Source organism: Canis lupus, chromosome 21 (genome assembly GCF_011100685.1).
Source record: "Canis lupus familiaris isolate Mischka breed German Shepherd chromosome 21, alternate assembly UU_Cfam_GSD_1.0, whole genome shotgun sequence".
NCBI classification, from domain to species: domain Eukaryota; kingdom Metazoa; phylum Chordata; class Mammalia; order Carnivora; family Canidae; genus Canis; species Canis lupus.
The window spans coordinates 40,042,241-40,057,705 of record NC_049242.1 but is presented as its reverse complement, the minus strand read 5'-3'; the positions used below and the strand labels follow the sequence as shown (position 1 = coordinate 40,057,705).

Here is a 15,465-nt window from a genome sequence, read left to right as displayed (position 1 = left end):
GTGCACTTTCCACTGTGCCAGTATAACTCAACACTTATATTGGCAGCTTAGTATGCGTCAGTGTGCTAAATTTGAAGAAAACTAAAAATAAGTATGTATAATCTCTTACCTTGAGGAATTTATAGCTTGGTGGGGGAGGGATGACTAAGTGGCACAAGAAAGTTACAGATGAAATGCTGTGAAAGCAGTTCATGTATTCAGGAATGGTTAGTGTCCTGTGAAACTGAAACCCGACAAGCACAGAAGGATATTCTGAGACAGAACTCTATAGGCTGATCAAAGCCATCAGTTTGAAACTATGTGTGTTCACGTTCAAATCCTTTCATAGATTTATAGTAACCTTTTCCCATGCCTAATAGTTTTCCACTTAAATCCATTTTATGTATCATAGCCAGACTCATCATCTGAAAATGGAATAGAGACTCCTGCTCAAAAACTGCCCAGAGCTCCCATTTTGTACAGAATTAAGTTGATATAATTAGCCTATAATTAAGGGTCTATATTTTGATTCTCTGTTCTTATTTTCCGTGCTACCTTTTGTTTATCTTGGTTAGTCTGTCATTGCTAGTTAAATAAAAATATATGTGCTATAATAGAAGTATGAACAAAAATACAAGTCTTACTGGGTATTCTAGACTGTCAAAGCATCTTTTGAGTAGAATCTAAGATTAGCATCATAACTTGTATATAAACCGTGACTCAGTAAATTTTCATTGTATTATATGAATGGATATGGTCAGAGAGGAGCAAGTTTACATGGTAAGATAATGAATTTTTTTATTTTAGACATATTATATTTAAGGTATTAGTGGGTCACCAAATAGACCTGTCTAGTAGGCAATTAGAAATAAGGACTTCAAAGTTAGGAAAGGCCATAAATTTGGAAATCTCCAATCTAGAGATGATGGTAGTGACTGAACTTACTCAGTGATCACATAGAAGAGAGGTCCTTGGAAAAGGAATAAAAAGAAAACAGTTAAAGGTAGGCAGAGCCTGAGATCAAAAGATTGATGAAGAACAAGGTGAGTTGCATATCATTGAAGCCAAAGGAAAATTATTTGAAGAATGTGTTGTTTAATTGGGAGTGAAACTTATCTTAAACCTGATTTTAAAGGCATCATATAGGGATGCTTTGGTGGCTCAGTGGTTGAGCTTCTGCCTTTGGCTCAGGTCGTGATCTGGGATCCTAGGATCGAGTCCTGCATCAGGCTCCCCATGGGGAGCCTGCCTCTCTCTGTGTGTCTCTCATGAATGAATAAAATCTTAAAAAAAAAAAAATAAAGGCATCATATTAAGAGAACTGAAGGGCCTAACATACAATCCTGAAGGCAGGGTATAAAAAATATTTGTGATTGATGATGGTTGATGATGATGGGATGAATTCCCATTCTGGCCATGGGATGTGCACATTTGCCATGTTGTTACTGTAAATATTTACTGTGATGTAAATATTGACTTGATTACACATACTTAGAAAATTTAAAGAATGGAGAATAAAAAGGAAAAGGAAAATGTATTTGCTTCTAAAATTGCTTCAGTAAAGTTGTTGATATGTTTCTCTAATTTGCAAAAAGCAGCCATATTCCAATAGTTGTCAAAGGGAATTTCTGACTTTAGATGCAAAAAGCAGCCATATTCCAGTAGTTGTCAAAGGGAATTTCTGACTTTAAATCAACGGTGATACCTTTTTTGGGGGCAGGGGAGAAATTTGAGAACATTTTAGTTAATTCTCCAAAATTACTTTGTTGTTTTTGCCAAATATAAAAATGATCTGTCAATATGAGACTGGCTAAATAAATTATGGTAAATAGATCACCATGTAGCCATTTAAAGGACAGGAAACTCTCAAAAATTAAAAATAGAACTACCCTATTATCCAGTAATTGCACAACTGAATCCCAAAAATACAACAACAATAATTCAAAGGTATTCACGAATCTTATGTTTATTGCAGGATTACTTACAACAGCCAAACTATGGAAGCAACCCAAGTGTCCATTGATGGATGAATGTCCATTGATGGATGGATGAATGAATAAAGAAGATATGGGATGTGTGTGTGTATTTGTATTTATATTTATATTTATATATAATAGCCCTTTGCGACAAGATGAATACATCTAGAGAGTATAATGCTAAGCAAAATAAATTAGCCAGAGAAAGACAAGTACTATTTGATGTCACTCATATATGGATTTTAAGAAACAAAATAAAGGAGCAAAGAAAAAAAGATAATCCAAAAAACAGACTCTTTTTAAAATTTAAGTTCAAGGGCAACCCTGGTGGCATAGCGGTTTAGCGCTGCCTGCAGCCCAGGGTGTGATCCTGGAGACCCGGGATCGAGTCCCATGTCAGGCTCCCTGCATGGAGCCTGATTCTCCCTCTGCCTGTGTCTCTGCCTCTCTTTCTCTCTGTGTCTCTCATGAATAGATAAATAAAATCTTTAAAAAAAAAAGTTTAAATTCAGTTTGCCAACATATAGTATAACACACAGTGCTCATCATATCACATGCCATACTTAATGCCTGTCACCCAGTTACCCTGTCTCCTGACTCATCTCCCCTCCTCCAACCCTTTATTTGTTTTCCAGAGTTAGGAGTTTCTCATGGTTTGTCTTCCTCTCTAATTTTTCTTCACTCAGTTCTCCCCCTTCCCTTATGGTCCCTTTTACTATTTTTTATATTCCACATAGGAGTGAAACCATTTGATAATTGTTTTTCTCTGAACTTACTTCACTCAGCATTATACCCTCCAGTTCCATCCACATTGATGTAAATGGTAAGTATTCATCCTTTGTGATGGCTGAGTAATATTCCATTGCATGTATATTTTTTAAAATTTTTTAAAATTTATTTATGATAGTCACACACACAGAGAGAGAGAGAGGCAGAGACATAGGCAGAGGGAGAAGCAGGCTCCATGCACCGGGAGCCCAATGTGGGATTCGATCCCGGGTCTCCAGGATCGCGCCCTGGGCCAAAGGCAGGCGCTAAACCGCTGCACCACCCAGGGATCCCTGTATGTGTATATATATATGTATATATATATGTATATATATAACATCTTCTTTATCCATTCATCTGTTGATGGACACCAAGGCTCCTTCCATAGTTGGGTGTTGTGGACATTGTTGCTGTGAACGTTGGGGTGCAGGTGTCCCATTGTTTCATTACATCTATTATATCTTTGAGGCAGTAGTGCAATTGTTGGATTGTAGGGTAGCTCTATTTTTAACTACTTCAGGAGCTTCCACACTGTTTTCCAGAGTGGCTGCACCAGCTTGCATTCCCACCAGCAATGAAGAGGGTTCCCCTTTGTCCACATTCTTACCCACATTTGTTGAGAAACAGAATCTAACTATGGAGAACAAACTGATAGTTACCAAAGGAGAAGTTGTTGGTGGTGAGGATGGGTGAAATAGGTGATGGGGATTAAGGAGTATACTTATCATGATGAAAAAAAATAAAGTAAAATAAAACAGCAAAAAAAAAAAAAAAAAGGAAATTTTTAAAGTACTTATGAGAGACATATTGTTGAATAAAAAAAGCGAAGTGCAGAACAGTGTACTATTACACTGTATTTGTATTAAAAAGATGGATAAGAGTCAATATATATGCATAAAATATTTCCACAAATATACCCAAGAAACTGATAATATTTATAGATTCCATGCTTGGAGTGGTGGTGGCTGGGGACCTGAGGTACAACGGTGAGAGGGAGTCTTTTCACCATACTTTATCTTTTGAATTTTAAGTTGTCGGACTTACTAGCCTATTAAGAAGTTAACCATAAATGAATGCATAAGTAAATTAAATTGGGTTTGAAAAAATCCAGAGTCACAGGTAAGCAGACTCATACAAAGATAAAATAAACCCATTGTAAAAATGTGGAAAAGCAAGTATAAAGAAGAAATAATAAAAATCATACTGTCCTAGTACTGAGGTGAGCACTGTTAACTTGTAAGTGTAATTCCTTCTAATTTATTTTTTCTAGTGATTTGGAGGATATATATTTTGTTTTGTTTTAATGTTATTAATGGCCATGTTTTAGTTTTTACCCTAACCAAGAGTAAAACAATATCTCAATGTCTCATGACTCCCTACCTGTGGGAGGAATTTCACTCCTCTCCTTTTGTTCTATTCTTCCCTCAATTCCGGGATAGTATCATTTATGGTTTAGGTGCAGATTATGGTTATTGCATCAGTTTTTATATCACATATATTTTCCAACAATAATGTTTGGGGGACGCCTAGGTGGTTCAGCTGTTGAGCGTCTGCCTTAGGCTTAGGGCATGATCCCAGAGTCTGGGAACAAGTCCCACATTGGGCTTCCTGCATGGAGCCTGCTTCTCCCTCTGCCCATGTCTTTGCCTCTCTCTCTCTGTGTCTCTCATGAATAAATAAATAAAATCTTAAAAACAAAACAACAATAATGTTTGGGCATATGCCTTCAGCCTTTTAAAATAACAGCTTTATTGAGATATAATTCATGTACTACATAGTTCACCTACTTAAAATACACAAATAAATATGTGTTGTTATTTTTAAGTAGGCTCCATGTCCAATGTGGGGCTTAAAATCACTACCCTGAGATGAAGACTCACATGTTCTACCGACTGAGCCAGCCAGGTGCCCCAAATGTTTTTTTTAAATATAGTCTCAGAGTTGTGCAGTCATTACTACCATCAATTTTATAGCATTTTTATCACCCCAAAAAGGAACACTGTATCCATAAGCACTCTATTTTCCTCCCATTGACCCCAGCCCTAGACAACCACTAATCTACTTTCTGTCCATATAGATTTGCTTATTCTAGCCATTTCATGTAAATGATATACAACACGTGATCTTTTGTGACTGATTTCTTTCACCTATACTATTTTCAGGGTTCGTCCATGTTGTAGCACATATCAGTACTTTATTCCTTTTTATGGCTGAATAAGATTCTATTATATGGATATACCACATTTTGTTTATGCATTCATCACTTCTTGGATATTTGGGTTGTTTCCACATTTTGTCTATTATGAATAATGCTGCTATGAACATTTGTGTATAGGTTTTTGTGTGAACATGTTTTAAGTTCTCATGGGTATATGCTGGGTCATATGATTACTCTATGGTTAACTTTTTGAGGAACCATCAGACTGTTCTCCAAAGTGGCTGTATCATTTTACATTCTCACTAGCAATGTATGAAGGGGCCGATTTCTCCATACTCTGGCCAACAGTTGTTACCTATCTTTTTGGTTATTACCATCCTAGTGGTTTCAGTTTTGAAACCAAATCTTTTGAGTGGTTTTGTGACAGAAGATGAAGTGTGTAAACTATCAAGGATACTAATGGCTATATATACTAAAGGCTTTATATAAGTCCAGAAAGATCACATATCTGGAATTAGGTCTGGCTGTAGTATTTGTGCTCTTAATCACTATGTGTTGGTGCTACACATAAAGTTAACTCACATGGTATAATCTTTAATCTTTATTTAGTGAAAACTTGACAATAATACATTTCTTGCAAATTGGAGATGCTTAGTTCCAAGAAAGAGTTCTTTTCTTTTCTTTTTTTTTTAAGATTTTATTTATTCATGAGAGAAAGGAGAGGGAGGCAGAGACATAGGCAAAGGGAGAAGCAATCTAAAAAAAATCAAGGACTTCCTCAATGTGCTTGTGTCTACTAATTCAGTCATTCATTACTGTGTCCAGTAATTCTCAAAGTACTTTTGTGTTTATGATTCAGTTTTATATAACATAAGGACTACTGTGAACTATAATTTTTATGTTAACAAGTGTTGTTGAATAAGTAATTGTGTGAAGATGGAGAGTCACTGAAGTTCTTTGGACCTCAGTTTCTTCATCAAACTATGCTTCTATGATTTGGATTTAGTTCAATTATAAAATTCAGATGATGACAATCATTTCTTAGTTCTCTGAGAGGGAAATTTAGTTTAGTAGATGGAATTTTCTGTTTTAAGATATTTTTTCCCTTGAGATTTTCTCAACTTCGGAAGTTACTGATAGAAAAGCTCAGAGTTGATCATGCTTTCTTTTGACAGCTTTTTTTTTAAATGGACATTTATGGTTGCAATTCTGATTTTATATTCTTTAATTTATATTCCTATAAATTACTCATAATTTCTTGCACAGGTTTTCCTATTTTGTAGTAGTATTTCATGATTTTTTTATAATTTACTAATGTGCAATCATTTAAGCTGGTCTGAAGTTTTTGTTCTGTTTTGTTTTAAAGATTTTATTTATTCAGGGGCACCTGGGTGGCTCAGTGGTTGAGCACTTGTCTTTGGCTCAGGTCATGATCCTGGGTTCCCAGGATCAAGTCCCACATCAGGCTCCCTGCAGGGAGCCTCCTTCTCCCTCTGCTTATTTCTTGCCTCTCTGTCTTTGTCTCTCATGAATAAATAAATAAAATCTTTAAAACAAATAAGAATAAGAGATTTTATTTATTCATTTGACACACACAAAGAGAAAGAGAGTGAGCGCATAAGCAGGGGGAGCCGGAGAGAAGGCAAGCTTCCTGCTGATCAGGGAGCTCAATGCGGGACTCCATCCCAGGACCCTGGGATTATGACCGAGCTAAGGCAGATGCTTAACCTGCTGAGTCACCCAGGTGCCCCTAGTTTGAAGTTTCTAAAGTTTGTACTACCTCAAATACTTTGTGATATACCTTGATTATATATATATTAAGTTTAGAACACTTTACTAAACGTTTCTAGGGCATAAGTAGGAAAGAGACACTATTTTTCTGCCTTCAAAGAATTTACATTTTAATTGTAACAGTTTTAATTCAGTTTACTAATTCATAAAATATATCTGGAAAATTTGCCAGACTTGGGCATGGATGAAAGTGATTAATGGGTTTCCTTCAAGGGAATGCTGAATGTCTAGGGACTCTGAAAGGTTTATCTGGTTCTAAATGAGTGTACAGTTTGGATCATCTTTGATTGACAAGGCTATTTTACAACTCTGTAGGGATAAAAGTTAAATTGTAAATAACTGAGAACATTGCAAACATTTTTTAACCTATAAAACTGCAAATGATTCCTATTCTCAGCAATACAAATGGATTTTGTCCAGGAGAAAATATAAATCTTTATAAGTCAAATTCTATTATGAATTGATTTTCACTTCTTTCTGATTTCCTCATTAATTAATAAGGAAATCAAATCTGACACTTAACATTTTGATTCATGTTCTTTTTATATTTACATAAGAATCATGATTTTATCATTTTGGAAATTATACTTTAGAATTTTTATCTACTTATATAACGCAGATAGAGTTAAATATAAATACATACAAATTTTTAAGAAGTACCCATATATATACTGAAAAGTAATAAAACAGCACTTATTTTTTTAGACTAAGAATAATATTTTCACAAACAATGAATGTACATATAAGGTGAATTAAAATATATTCATAAGGGGACGCCTGGGTGGCTCAGTGGTTGATTGTCTGCCTTCTGCTCAGGGTGTGATCCTGGGGTCCCAGGACTGAGTCCCACATTGGGCTCCCTGCAGGGTGCCTGCTTCTCCCTCTGCCTATGTCTCTGCCTCTCTCTTTGTGTCTCTCATGAATAAATAAAATCTTTAAAATAATACAAAAATAATAAAATATATTCATAAGCAAGAAGAAAAATTATAAATAAAAGCATTTTATGGTCCCACCATCCAGAAATAATCACCGTTAAGACCTTGGAATACAGTGTTTCAGACTTATTTTTGGTATGTATGTAATTTTTTTTCTAAAATAGGCTAATAGTATATATTGATTTACGCCTTTTTAGTTTTAACTTAAAAGTATATAAGTGAGCACCTTTTTGACATTTCGTTTTTATAGATTGTATTTCAGCATTTCTAAGGAGAGGGGGTTCTTGTTAGCTATCAACTGCAATTACTTAGTAGGTGACATGTCATTATTTTTAACATGACAACATGTTAAATAGATATACAAAATTACCAAGTGTAGAAGAAATTAAAGCAAAAATGTGAATACTTTATAAAAGGTAGCCACTCTGGAATCTTGGAAGTCTGCCTATATACACTTCATGGTGAAATCTCTTGTTTGGTTTTGTTTTGTTTTTAAAAAAGAAGCTGATAGGGGCACCTGGGTGGTTCAGTGGATTAGGCATCTGACTCAATCTCAGCTCAGGTCTTGATCTCAGGGTTGTGAGTTCAAGCCCTGTGTTGGGCTCCACATCCAGGGTGGAGCCTACTTTAAAAAAGAAGAAGAAGCTGGCATGTAGGTTATTGGGGAATTAAGGGTGGGGGGAAGAATCCAAGACTACAAAGGAAAGGAAGCCTGGGATATCGGTATAGGAAAGCAGTCCTATCCTAGCTGTTAACATTTAAAAAGCCTTTTCAAGGACTGAAGAAATAAAGGCTACAAATGTCTGGAGCTTGAAATGGCTTTATACTTTTGAACTTGTTATGAAAGCTTTTCTTAGATCTCTCTTTCCTCCCCTCCTCCAAAACAAAATAGTTTTTAAAAAAGAAATTAAACAGGAAAAGACCAGATAAAAAGGATATTGCTGCATAGTCTATTTTAAATTTCTGCACCAGAAGAATATAGCTTCTTAAAATTAAAGAGAAGAATTGCCATGTTTGAAAGTCTGAGGAAACAGAATAAGTTGTTACATTCTTCAATCTTGTGAATTGCTAGCAACTGAATTGCTAGCAACTCAAATGTAGGTGCACTTCCCGCAGGGATCAACACCTCTTGATTTTGTTGCTCTTACACTTATTTACAAACATGTTAGAAAAAAGAAAAGAGAAGCAATATACACCAAGACTATTCTGTTTTTAATACAGTATTTGGTTGAACACAAATGTTTTATATCTGTCTTCATAAATAGTAAGTTTTTAAAAAATGTTAAAAGGACATGGATTGCCAATTCTTATAAAATTCTTCACCAAAACGCTAGCTATGACTTTACTCTCGTTTTATGATTTATTTATTATTATAAATGAAATGGAAAAATAAGTAACTGACATTCAGTGACTTGTAGATTTTGTCCTTTTAGCATTATAGACCATAGAGATTGTAGAGGGATTCCAAATCTCTCTACTGGAGTCTAACCCTACTGAAAAAATTTAAAAGTCCTGCAATGTAATACAGAAGTTCTGAAATTTAGTCCCATCACTTCTATTAATTTAGTCATGGCATAGTCACTCAACCTCTCTCAGAGCCAAAATAGTTTATTCTGTTTCTTCCATCTCTAAAGCTCTGTAATTCTGTGAATTTAAAAAACGTGAACGTAATGTTAAAGATAAAATTTTCTTTAAAAAGTAATCTCAACAAATATTTTAAAATTCCAAATGATGTCTTTATTTAATTACTAATGTAAAACAAAGGATACTACAGAATTCTTTTTTGACCACAGAATTTTTTCTTGAGCTTAATTTCTTTGTTTTTTAATATTATAGCATCTGCTGCTTCTACATTTGACATTTTTTTTTCATTTTAGTTTTAGGTGTACAATATAGTGATTCAACAATTCCCTATATATTATAAAATGCTCACCACAGTTATTACAATATTATTGACTATATTCCCTATTAGGTACATTTCAGCCCTGTGACTTATTTATAACTGGAAGTTTGTACCGATTAACCCCCTTCATCGACTTTTTAATTGAAATATAATGGGCATCTAGAAAAGTCCACAAAGCATAATTGTATAGTTCATTGTCACAAAATGAGTATATCTATATAACCACTGCCCAGGTAAAGAAATGAAATATATTTAGTTCCCTTAATATATTCTTTCCCCCCCAGTGACTACATTCTCTTTTTCCCCAAACATAGCTATCTTAATTTTTTTTTTTTAAGATTTTATTTATTTATTCATGAGAGACGCACAGAGAGAGAGAGGCAGAGACACAGGCAGAGGGAGAAGCAGGCTCCATGCAGGGAGCCCGACATAGGACTCCATCCCGGGTCTCCAGGATCAGGCCCTGGGCCGAAGGCAGCGCTAAACCGCTGAGCTACCTGGGCTGCCCCACTATCTTAATTTCTAAGAACATGCATTGATTTTCCCTATTTTGTTAAAATATAAATTAAGGCATTAAAAATTGTAAGACTTTGAGTAAAAGTCGATTTGAATCAGGCAACATCCAATCTAGTGGATACAATGGAGCTTCAAGAAGCTGTAAAAAATGAAAGACTTCTATACTATAGGCTGAAGGGAACAGGAACAAGGATATTTTATCAGCAAAAGCTGGATTGCTTGTGGCAGGGTCACTTTCTTTTAGGCTATGGCAGAGGTCTAACATTACCTCACTAGTGCTGACCAGTTGATTCTTGATTAGCTGGTGTAAGATTCCATTTCTGAGAGAAGTCAAAACTATAATTAACTCAGGGCACCTAGGTGGCTCAGTTGGTTAAGCATCTGACTTCAGCTCAGGTCATGATCTCCGGGTCCTGGGATCAAGCCCTGCGTCAGGCTCCCCACTTAACAGGGAGTCTGCTTGTTCTTCTGCCGCTCCCCCCACAGTACTCTGTCTCTCAAATAAATAAAATCTTTTGTAAAAAATTTATCAAAAGGGATCCCTGGGTGGCGCAGTGGTTTGGCGCCTGCCTTTGGCCCACGTCGGGCTCCCGGTGCATGGAGCCTGCTTCTCCCTCTGCCTGTGTCTCTGCCTCTCTCTTTCTCTCTCTCTGTGTGACTATCATAAATTAAAAAAATAATAATAAAAAAAATAAAAAAAACAAAAATTTATCAAAAATATTTATTCATTTTAAAGAGAGAAAGGAGTGGGGTGGGGATGGGCAGACAAGAGAATATCAAGCAGACTCCCCACTGAGCCTGACAATCCCATAATCCAGGAGATCGTGACCTGAGCTGAAACCAGGGGTCAGTTGCTCAACTGATTGGGCCACCCACGCGCCCCAATAAAATCTTTATAAAACCCTGTAATTAAGTCTTGGTTTAGTGATGTGGGGGGTTAGCATCAGAGACTCCATTTGGGTTTGTTGTCTTGTTTTTAACATGAGCTTTATTTAAATAGAACCAGACAGTATGTATTCTTTTACATCTAGTTTTTTTTTTTTTTTTACACAATGTTATTGTGAGAATCGTCACTGTCATTATGTAAGAGCTTGGTTCATTTTATTTCTGTATAGTATTTCACTGTATGAATTCACCTGTTGTTGAGCCTGTGGGTTTCCAGTTTGGGGCTACTATGAATAATGCTGCTTTAAGATTTTGTGTGTGTCTTTTGAAAAAAATGTGCATACATTACTGTTAGGTATATGCTTAGGAGTAGAAAATAATATGAAAAGCTTTTCCAAGGTATGTGTACAAATGTATATTTCCATTTGCTCAGACCATAGAATTTAATGGTTCCTTTATGATTATCAGAATGAATTGATCTCTAATATGGAGAATTTGAATTTTCCCAGGAGAAAATTGGTATGTAAACACTGATTAGGCTTATTCATGCTTATTTTGAAAATATCATAGCCCTACTCTTTGGTGACTAGGACTCTGGAATTTCTCACTACTCATTATTTGATATAGGAAAAAGCAATTGAGTTTTTGCTAATTTTTGTTTCTTCAGAGAACTGAGAGTGGTGGGAAAAAGTAAAACTTCAAAATCATCGAGCTGTTGTTTTCATTTTCTTTTTTTACTTGCTTGGCTAAACTAAGCAGTGTTCTAATAATAAACTCCTTTAGCTGTCATAACATTCTTGAATAATATAGTACTTTCTGCTTTGAGCAGAGAGATTAGTATTTATTATCTATTCCTATGATGTTTCTCCTTCCTCCCCCCCCCTTTTTTTTTTTGCTAATTCTCATTGAAAGCATACATTTTCACTTAAGGACCTTGCTGTGGGCTATCCACCCACCACAACACATTAATAAAAAGCTATTTCTTTTGGGAAAGACAAACACCAAAAACTAAGTTCACTGTAGAAACCTAGATGTCCTCAAAGGCTTTATCTACTAGTGTCATGATATTTTTGTTCTATTTTTAATTCAATTCTGGAAAATAGATTTTCCCTAATCAAAATATCACAAAAATTCAGTGATTCTAGATTGATGATGGTTTGAGTTGATGTAGAGAGAGATACTAAATCAAAGTAGATCAAGAGGATCAAACGAGGTCATATATTTGAGAGTACTTGGTAAAATTTAAGGTGTTGACATCGTCATCATTATCATCATGAGAAGAATTTAGTCCTTTGTAAGAGGAGGAGAAATAAACAGTCTAGATATAATAGAACTCTATTAACTGCAACGGGATCAGTGCTATCCTATAGAAATATACCGAGCCACAAATCTGAGTCATGTATGTAACTTAAGATTTTTTAATAGTCATGCTAAAAAAAAGAAAAAAATAGATGAAATTAATTTTAATAATGTATTTTTACAGTATATCAATATAGTATCATTTCAATATGTAACCAAGATAAAAATTATTGAGATATTTTACTTTATCTATTTTTACCAAGTGTAAAAAAATCCAGTGTTTATATTCTAGCACATCTCACTTGGGGGTGATCACATTTCCAGCGCCCAATAAACCACAGATTGCTATTGGCTACCATACTGGACAACACAGATTTGGGGCTTTCCATGATAGAATGGGAGGGTGCTCCATGCTGTACCAAGTGGATATGATTCACTCATGCTTTTAGCGGTATTTCACTGTAATGCATACTAATAGTGAGTTGTTAGTCTATGTTTTGAGATATAGTAGGATTTCAAGTTTCTAAAGGAAGAAAGAGCCCTGAACTCTATTACTGAAATTCATTTTCTGAAATTTTTCCAACAGGACTATTTTGCTAGATTCTAAATGATAAAACATAGAGCCTTGAAGCCCATAGAAGTCCAGTATATTCTGAGGTAAATTGCCTATTAATGAACAGCAGCAAGAGATATAACTGATGGATGAAAATTAAATGATACAACATTCGGAACAACTGGTAGGTGAATAAAAAAGGAAATATATTAACTGTAAAATTTTTATGAGGGAAAAACAATGAGCATGATTGATTATATGAAAAGGACTTTGCTATAGACTGAATGTTTATGTCCCTGAAATTCATATGTTGAAACTTAATCTCTAACATGATAGTATTTGGAAGTGGGGACTTTGTGAAATTTTTAATTGTCCTTTTAAAAGAGAACGGAAGAGTTCCCTTTCCCCTTTCCACCATGTGAAGATACAGCAAAAAGACAGCCATCTATGAAGTAGGAAATTAGTGGTTCTCACTAGACACTGAATCTACCAGGGCCTTGATCTTGGATTTCTTAGTCTCCAGAACTGAAAAATAATGTTGTTTAAACCACCCAGTCTATGGTATTTTTGTTAGAGCAGTCTGAATGAACTAAGACAAACTTTGAAAGTTTAGCAGAGGGTTCCCTGGGTGGGTCAGTGGTTTAGTGCCTGCCTTTGGCTCAGGGTGTGATCCTGGAATCCCAGGATCAAGTCCTGCATTGGGCTCTCTGCATGGAGCCTGCTTCTCCCCCTGCCTGTGTCTCTGCCTCTTTCTCTCTGTGTCTCTCATGAATAAATAAATCTTTTTTTTTTTTAAATGAAAAGTTTAGCAGAGTAACTTTAGGGAAGTTGGAAATCAAGCAAAAAGTTCCAAGGAAGTAGACTCTTTTTTTTCAATAGAACAATGCTGTATAATGTCTCATTCACTAGGAGAGTCCATATAAACCTATTTGAACTACAATATACCTGAAATATTTGTCCTTTGCAGTAATTACTATTCTAAAACTAAAAGTAAAAAAATTAAAATATTTTATTATTCCTTTTTTTTAAATTTATTTTTTATTGGTGTTCAATTTACTAACATACAGAATAACCCCCAGTGCCCGTCACCCATTCACTCCCACCCCCCGCCCTCCTCCCCTTCTACCACCCCTAGTTCGTTTCCCAGAGTTGGCAGTCTTTACGTTCTGTCTCCCTTTCTGATATTTCCCACACATTTCTTCTCCCTTCCCTTATATTCCCTTTCACTATTATTTATATTCCCCAAATGAATGAGAACGTATAATGTTTGTCCTTCTCCGACTGACTTACTTCACTCAGCATAATACCCTCCAGTTCCATCCACGTTGAAGCAAATGGTGGGTATTTGTCATTTCTAATAGCTGAGTAATATTCCATTGTATACATAAACCACATCTTCTTTATCCATTCATCTTTCGTTGGACACCGAGGCTCCTTCCACAGTTTGGCTATCGTGGCCATTGCTGCTATAAACATTGGGGTGCAGGTGTCCCGGCATTTCACTGCATCTGTATCTTTCCTAATACTTTTGAAAAATTAGGTAGAATTTTTTAGATGATGAGATGGATGGAAACACAGGTATTTTTAAGGACTAAATGGTTAATGACAGAGCTTTTTTTCCCTAACCTTTTATTATGAAAATTAAAAACATATACACAAGTAGATGGAATAGTGAGTGTGGATACCTTGTGCTTAATAGAGAAGTAAAAAGTTGGTAAAGAAAAGTTGGATCAAAGTTTCCTCTATCAGTCACCAGGTGTTGACAAGAGCAGCTTGAGATGGTTTTGTAGTTTATCAGATTTGAGTTCTGAAGGAACAAAAGGAGCTGGAGAATGCACTGATTCATGACTGAGTAAATAGATAACATGGCAAGTTCTTTGCTGACCAGTGATTAGATTCTGGAAGTCGGCAGCCTAGGATTCCTGGGTTTGATTGTTTCTTCTTTCATCAGTGGTAATTATTAATTATTGGTATTTTGCTTGTTTCAAAATTATGAGTTTCATATTTTATGTGAATCTTAGAGAATTATTAGCTATTGAGAAAGCAGTGAATTTTTAGGAACAAAGTCGATTTCCCTAAGAAAGTTTATTCTAAATGTGTTATCCATATTAAATATTTTTTTGTTTATATTGTAAATGGTTTATGTAATGTCAAACAGAAAACAATTTATCTATATTTTCAAATATTTCATTTATAAATAGTAATAATTATGTAAAAGATTTCGACAACCAAAGGCTTTGTTTTGTATATGGTTGCAAAAGTTTGTACTGGTATTTTGGTCACTGTGTGGGAAAGTTGTTAGGTGAATTTTCGGTTAGGGCTATCAGCATAAGACAATGTAATATGTAAGAAAAAGCCTGAATCACAAATCAGAAAACCTGGAGACATTGTGGGTGTGTCACTTATTATTGTGTGTCCTTGGGCAAATCACTTCTCTTTCTGTATCTCAGTTTTGATATTTGTCAAATGAGAGGTTTGGAATTAGACACACCTGGTTTTTGTTCATGCAGCAAATATTTATTGAGAGCTATTTTGTGCCAGGCACTGAAAATATTAATTAACAACATAAATAAGTTAATTGGCCTCAACCTTTATGGAACTTATGTTCTATTTTGGTAGATGACAACAAAAGATAGAATGCATAAAACAATTACAAAATATAATAAGTACCATAAGGAAACAAGGGACTCTTGACAGTGTAG

The 15,465-nt window shown here is 35.2% G+C and overlaps 1 long non-coding RNA gene across 5 annotated transcripts in view; it reads left to right on the top strand.

Moving 5' to 3' along the window:
- The window catches only part of LOC119877365, a 34,527-nt gene that overhangs the window by 3,443 nt on the left and 15,619 nt on the right, over positions 1-15,465 (top strand). For 4 of the 5 annotated variants that reach the window (XR_005375786.1, XR_005375789.1, XR_005375787.1 and 1 more), the window contains exon 3: positions 12,797-12,947. This is a non-coding gene — a long non-coding RNA (uncharacterized LOC119877365). Of the gene's footprint in view, positions 1-1,954; positions 2,171-12,796; positions 12,948-15,465 lie in introns of those variants that run through there. The other variant, XR_005375790.1, reaches the window with a different exon arrangement.